This window comes from Anas platyrhynchos, chromosome 4, assembly GCF_047663525.1.
Source record: "Anas platyrhynchos isolate ZD024472 breed Pekin duck chromosome 4, IASCAAS_PekinDuck_T2T, whole genome shotgun sequence".
NCBI classification, from domain to species: Eukaryota; Metazoa; Chordata; class Aves; order Anseriformes; family Anatidae; genus Anas; species Anas platyrhynchos.
The window spans coordinates 54,769,237-54,775,979 of NC_092590.1; the positions used below are offsets into that span (position 1 = coordinate 54,769,237).

General features: G+C 35.7%; 1 long non-coding RNA gene across 1 annotated transcript; it reads right to left on the reverse strand.

The window, feature by feature from the left end:
• Nucleotides 1-322: 322 nt before the first annotated feature.
• Nucleotides 323-3,865, reverse strand: LOC140002342 (uncharacterized). Its single transcript, XR_011808717.1, has 4 exons — nt 3,704-3,865; nt 3,181-3,215; nt 2,111-2,544; nt 323-1,559 (listed from the first exon to the last, which is right to left on the reverse strand). It is a non-coding gene; the product is annotated as an uncharacterized lncRNA (long non-coding RNA).
• Between the last annotated feature and the right edge of the window lie 2,878 nt (nt 3,866-6,743).

The window sequence follows — 6,743 nt, forward strand, 5'->3', positions numbered from 1 at the left end:
GGTGTCTGATGCATTCAGGATGTTAAAACAAGTGATCATGTGTCCCTTCATCACTGAAGATGGACATATGATTTCATAAAAACATAGTCCCCTCATTCCCAATCTGTGATGAATACCTGTCACACTGGAAAAATGTCAGTGTGATCATTGAGTCTTGGAACAAAAGTTATAATTATTGCTTTTGCATCAAGCCTGAATTTAATATTTTCAGACATATTTTTATATCATATATTGATCAGTAAAATAGTCCCAGTAAAACCTGAATTTCTCAGTAATGGCAAAGAGAATTCTGAAATGTATAGAGAAAACAAATTTATCCAGCAGAACGTTATTTCATGAGAGTTAAATAAGAATTCTATTGTCATGGGTTAAGAATACAAAGACAAAACTCTTCTTAATGTCAACTATTAATTTTGTAAAACAACAGCACAAATCATCATATTTATGATGCTTATCATCTCCCCAGACCTGTTGACCATGCTAGTTTTGACCAAGTGTATTCTTCCTCATTCATTTATGACTGCATGGTTTTCCCATCTCCCTCCTAAGGAACGTATGTTACAAAATCCAGCGCAAGTAAATACACATATATTCAAAGCAGTGACTGAAATATTTTGCAATGTTGTTATTACAATACCCAGTCCCATCACTGCTGAGGCCCAGAATGTGCCTCAGTCCCTCAAAATAGTTCTAGGTTGCTTTTAAAGCAATATAGTGAGTTATGAACAGATTTAGAACAAAGATTTTAGAAATACTATCATAGTCGCTACAAAAAAAAAAAAAATATGGATCAAAAATGTAATGACGTTAAAATATATTGACATACCAAAAAAAAATCTTTTAGCCAAACATATACATGGGGCTTTCAGAGAGAACAAATAATTACAAGATGATCAGGAATTATGCTTGTATCAATCATGATTCATATTTGACTCATATGGTAAGTGAAATTAATTTGAGTCACATGCATAAGTGCAAATACTTTTTTTCCTGTAGGAAGCTAAGAGTTGTTTGGACTGATTATTAGCACATGATCATTCCCAAATACCTGGGGAAAAGTAACAACCCAAAAGGCCTAATTCCATGATGAATTCAACTCTATTCAAGCTCGTTGAAAGAAGCAGGAAAGTTATTGAGCAGTTTTTTTTTTCCCCTTTCTTCTGTAGCCAGTCTTCCCTGTAGATATCTGTCAGATCATTTCTGTATTGTTGAATTTTGCCATGGAATTGGCAAAGGTCTCAAGCTTTCCTTTTTTCGGTAGCAATTGCAATACATGTCTTCTGCCACAGGAGGGCACACATCCCGGTAAATAAACACGTTGAAGTGGTGACTCCATCACAAACACCAATTTTTCTGGTTAGGATGACTTTGATGGGACTAGAAGCTTGGGGTATTTTATGAAGTCAGCAATATCTAAACCCCACCAGCTCTGTGTTAGTAGCACAAACAGATCAATCACAGCACTGCAGCTCGTAGATGAAAACAACATCGTGCCATTGAGGAGGCGACCATGATTATTTGACAGCCTCAAACAAAAATCTATACCTCTACATTCACTTCTGTGAAGAGCAGATAGACGAGAGTATAACAATTTCATGCAAGAAAGGCAGTAGATTTTTTTTATTATTATTATTTTTTGATATCTACACTTTCAAATACTGAACAAGCTGAAGGGCTACTGTTACCTACAGTTCAGCCTGTTTCAGCCCAGAGTTAACAAACTACCTTCCCAATACATGCTATAGATCTGTGTAGCTGATGGCACAATTCAATAATGTATGTATTTTTTCCCAGTTCTCTTGTATAAGCATACTGCATTGTTCATTTTCAGATATACTGGCAGTTAAGCATAAAAATAACAGTAGCTGTGTCTATGTAATGTGTGGAGTGGGAGGGAAAGGGGGACTTTGAAACAATTTCAGAATTAATAATGGTGTGCTATTCTAAGCACTGCTATTTTATACTGATTTCACAGAAAGTTCAAATTTGTTTAAATGCTTTTTGTCAGATTAGCAATGCTAGCTGCACAAAGTATCTCATGTTCTTCTCAGAAGGGGATTGCTCCATTTCGCTTCCTTTCCCCTTCTTTCCCAACCCTCTCCTGTCCTACCTTCTTCCTCCATTTCTGTGGCTTCTGTGTCATGTGAGAGATGACTACCTTCACAAACTCAATAGCACTAAGATAATAGCCAGCAATCTAGCAATCACCTGAGCAACCAGCTGTGACTCTGTTCTCACCAGGGATTTCTGGTTATGTGCTAAACACTAGGAGTTTGTTCCCAATGAAGCCCAGCCTGAACAATAGATCTCACCCCTAAGTGTCTAAGTGAGATACTTCATCAACTTGACCTGACAGCAATCATCAGTCATGACACAGAAAGTATTTCAGACTATTTACTGCTTAGACAGGTTGAGGTCTCCCCCATGATTCCAGTTAATCCACAGCATCAGTTAGGTAAATTTAGCTTCATTTCCAAGAATAGAGAGATGCGGGTTGTCCTGTCTCAGATTGTTCCAGGCAGCTTGAAAACAAATCTAGTAGATCTAAAATGTAAGATACAACTTTGTTGGGATATTTTCCATTAAAGATGCAGCTACCCAGAGACCATCAAGATAAAATAAGTAGTTAGACCTTAGATTTCTTGCCAGAAATTCAATTCAATTCATCCGTAAGATGCCACATTCCCAGACTGCTTTCATTATCTCTTTCTCTGGTCCAGATATAATGTGAGCCAACAAACTGATCCTGTTTCCTTCTTTCCAGTCTGACACAACAGATACCATAGCATGCTTCATTGAGAAATGCTATTTAAAATATGCAGAAGAGGATTTCTGAAAGCTTTTTTGCTGGTTAAAAGTAAACATAAGGAACTGCAGCTATCACCATGGACAAGAAAGTGAGAAAGCATCAAAATTTCACTTCTTGTCAACATGCCTTTTTCTCTCCCGTTTGTGTTTAAGCACATTGCTAAAATGAATGCTCTTAAGCCTTGTTTACTCAGCTTTTGCAAATTCAGTGTCCTCTCAGCAATGAGAGTAAAGGTTTGAATGTGTAATGAGAACAATATCTTTTTTTATTAATTACCTAATTAAAGCTAATAGCTCTGTAATTCCTATGATATATACAGCTATGTAGCTGTTACAAATTGATTTTCTTTGTGCCATTTGCTAATCACTTACCTCTCTTCAGGGGCTGCTGACATGATAGCATGTAGCTGAAAAAGAGAAAGGCAGCACCTGATAGAGCAAATACTCTTTTCAAGCAAGCTTATTTTTGTCCTACCATGTTTCAGATATTTCTTGTAATCTGAAATAAAGGAATTCAACTCCAAAATAAGTGGTTGCTCTTTAAAATTAACTGGAAACTCCAAAGAACACCAAAGAAAGGAAAAATACAAAAAATAATTAAAAAAATCGTATTCTGTCTTTAACAAAGACATCTCATGTGGACCTGCAGGTGTGCAATGCCAGGAATTTCAGGGCTTTCACTTTGAGAACTCTCATGCTGCATGAGAGCTCCCTTAGAGAGCAGGCTACTCTCTCTCTCCTCTTCATGCCTCCCACAAGTTAACATCTGCTAGCATTAGTTAATACCAGACAGCAGCAGTTGACATTCTCTAGAAAAGCACTAGCTTCTTAAAAATTTCTGCCTGGTGCTTCAGCAGTCTGCAGAGGTCTGCTTGCAAATAGAGCTAGCACTCACCTTCTCCTCTCCTCCCCAGATTTCAGTCCTACAATGTGCTTGCTGAGGTCCTACTACAGCCTCAGTAGGAATGTACCACATCTCTCACAGCTTCATCTAACCATGGCTTGTCCTCACCGCATACTTCTGTGGAGAGGATGGTCCAGGCCAGGCACCAGGCTGTGCAATCTGCTGGGTTGTCTTGATGTAGACCAATGAGAAAATTCTGCCAGAGCACATTTCAAGGCTTCCTTCTAATCTCTGTTTTTGCTAGACTAAAATCACAAGTAATTTCCATAGCCCCATTAGGCAAGGTATTTCAGAAAGCACTGACAACCTATGCTATATGATTATTGTAATAATTATGTCTTTCATCAGGAAAGTATATGAAGAATTAATTCTAATTAAGTAGCTGATAGACAGAGTAAATCATTCATCAGTGCTAAAGTCCTGTAATAATTGTTCTGTTAGCATAAATGCTGAGGAAGAGAGTGTAATCAATGAAAACATTATTAAAGGTTTGTGTCACTGCTAGGAAACAAATTGGATAATTTCTTTTCTGCCTTTGTTTTCCTTACTTGCTTTTCCAATATTAGGCAGTAGTTGTCCTTGGCCAATGACTCACTCTCCTGCAGCATCATTTGAAAAATAGGAGTGAAAGCAGTAAGTGCAACAATAGGAGAAAGAAGGAAAAGAGGAAAACAGATGAGCTATAGTCAGAATGTGACTGGCCTTCTCTGTTTAAGAAAAGGGAAGAATTATTTTTTCTAGAAGGTGCCAAGCCAAATATAATGGACTTGGCAAACTTATTATTCTATGGACTGTCATCACACCTTCTGCATTTAATTCAAACCTTCAGATTTATAAAATGGCACATTATACCTAATTCTGGGATCAGGTACCCCTGAGTTGTTTCAGTTCTGTTATTAAATTCTGCAAAAAGTAATTCAGATTTGAAAACTAATGGTAAAATCATTGTGATAAATATGGTTGTAATTACATATAGAACCACAACACAAGAAATTATAAATATTAATATAGGATTCACATTAACTCAGAGCCATATATATGTATATATTTGCTATCTATGTTAAACGGACAAAGTTCTTAGAGCCAAAACTCAAACCCTGTACAAAAGAGGGAACCAGAGAGCCCACAGATACATTACAGATGAGGAGATTCCCCATGAAGAAGTGGTGGCTGAGCAACCCATCTCTTTCATAATTGTTGAGCATTTAGACAGACTGGTTTAAATTTTGAGTTAAAACACCACTGAAGTTTTTTACTTTGTGAATTCTAGAGTTTTCGTAGTCCCCTTTTTTTTCTCCAGATAGAGAATCATAATCTAACTCCAGGAATGAAAGCTTTATTGAGATTCTCCTTGTGTCCTGAGACTGCGTATAAAGCCATAAAGCAACAGCTTAGTGGTTTAGAATTCAGTCAATGATCCAGGTTTTATGTGCATATGATATGAGATAATTAAAAACAAGCAAAATAAACAAACAAACAAACAAACAAAACTTTGTTGCTATATCCAGTGTGAATGAAATGGAGAAAACTTATCAGGCTATCTAATTTTAGAGAGAAAAAAAAAATACAAAAGGCAACAGCAACAAAAGTAAGAAGCAATGAAAAAAAAATACATCAAGAACATTAAGGATTTAAAAGAATTTAAATTGCCAAGTTTACAAGGAAAGAGAGAAAGGAAGAAAGGAAGAAAGGAAGAAAGGAAGAAAGGAAGAAAGGAAGAAAGGAAGGAAGAAAGAGAGAGAGAGAGAAAGTCAATGCTCATAAAGAAAAAATATATATAAGAATGTGGTAAGACAACTATAGGAGAAGTATTTGCTCAATATTTTTCCGATTTTGTAAGCATTTTTAGTTTATGACGACAGCAATAACTAAAAATACAGGAATTTAAATAGATATCTAGAATTTAAAAAATGGGAACTCAAGTAAAACCAAACTCAAGAAACAGCAAACCTGCAAACAAAATGTTTAGATTTTATGACACTGTTTCTCTGACAGGATACTTGTCAATATTATGTTTTTGCGGTACTGCAGTATCCAGTGCCACAGGAGACACAGAAAAATGTAGTTACATTTTTCCACTACTGTGAATTGTACCCATCATCAAACTCATATATTCTTATCTGGAAAAAAAAAAAAAATATATATATATATATATATAAACCTAGATAGAATGCAAGGGCCTGCTTGCTCAGACCTGCAAGTATAAACATAATTTTGGTCATTATGGGGAGCCCCACTGACTGCAAAAAGTATATGACACTCCCATCTGTCTTTGTAGAATCAAGGCTGAAAGTTGCCATAAAAAAAAAGATTTATGTGGCAATTGGAAGAAATGAAAAATTCTACAGTACACTTTTCTGACGTGAAACTGCAATAAAACAGCAGTACCTTTCTTTCCTTTCCTTTCAGTGAGTATACACTTTGCCATCACAAGTTATAACCATCACTAATTCTGAGATAGTTTTTCAATTTTCAAATGTCTCATACACCATTAAGCAGGCTATCAGTTATCTGCAATACCTGGACATAGCTCAAGGTGGAACTCCTATTTTTTGGAACTCTTGACAGAAAAAAAAAATAGTAATGGTGATATATTTTGATAATATGAACAAAAATATTGATGTACATGTGTCATTCAGTAACTTTTTCTTAAATTCCAAAACAATATATTTCCCAAGAGGAAGAATGTAAACCCAGAGAAAAAGGATAAAACACCACTTTAATTCTTTTCTCTGACTTTATTTTTGCCTGTTTGCAGCCAAGTGGAATGATTCAGGGAAAAAAAAAAAAAAAAAAAAAAAAAAAAAAAAAGCTCTGATCCAAATCCATGAAAACCAATGGAAATTGTCTCACTGATTTGATGACTACTGAATTCTACCATCTTCACACATGAGCCAGAGTAATTGTAGGTTAGTTCTATTGACATCAGTTTACTGGCTAAAAAATATAGTTTTTCCCTTGAGAAATTCCACTGATACATTTTTTTTAAAGTTTCATTTAATAGAAGGCAGGATAATGTCAATATGACAGA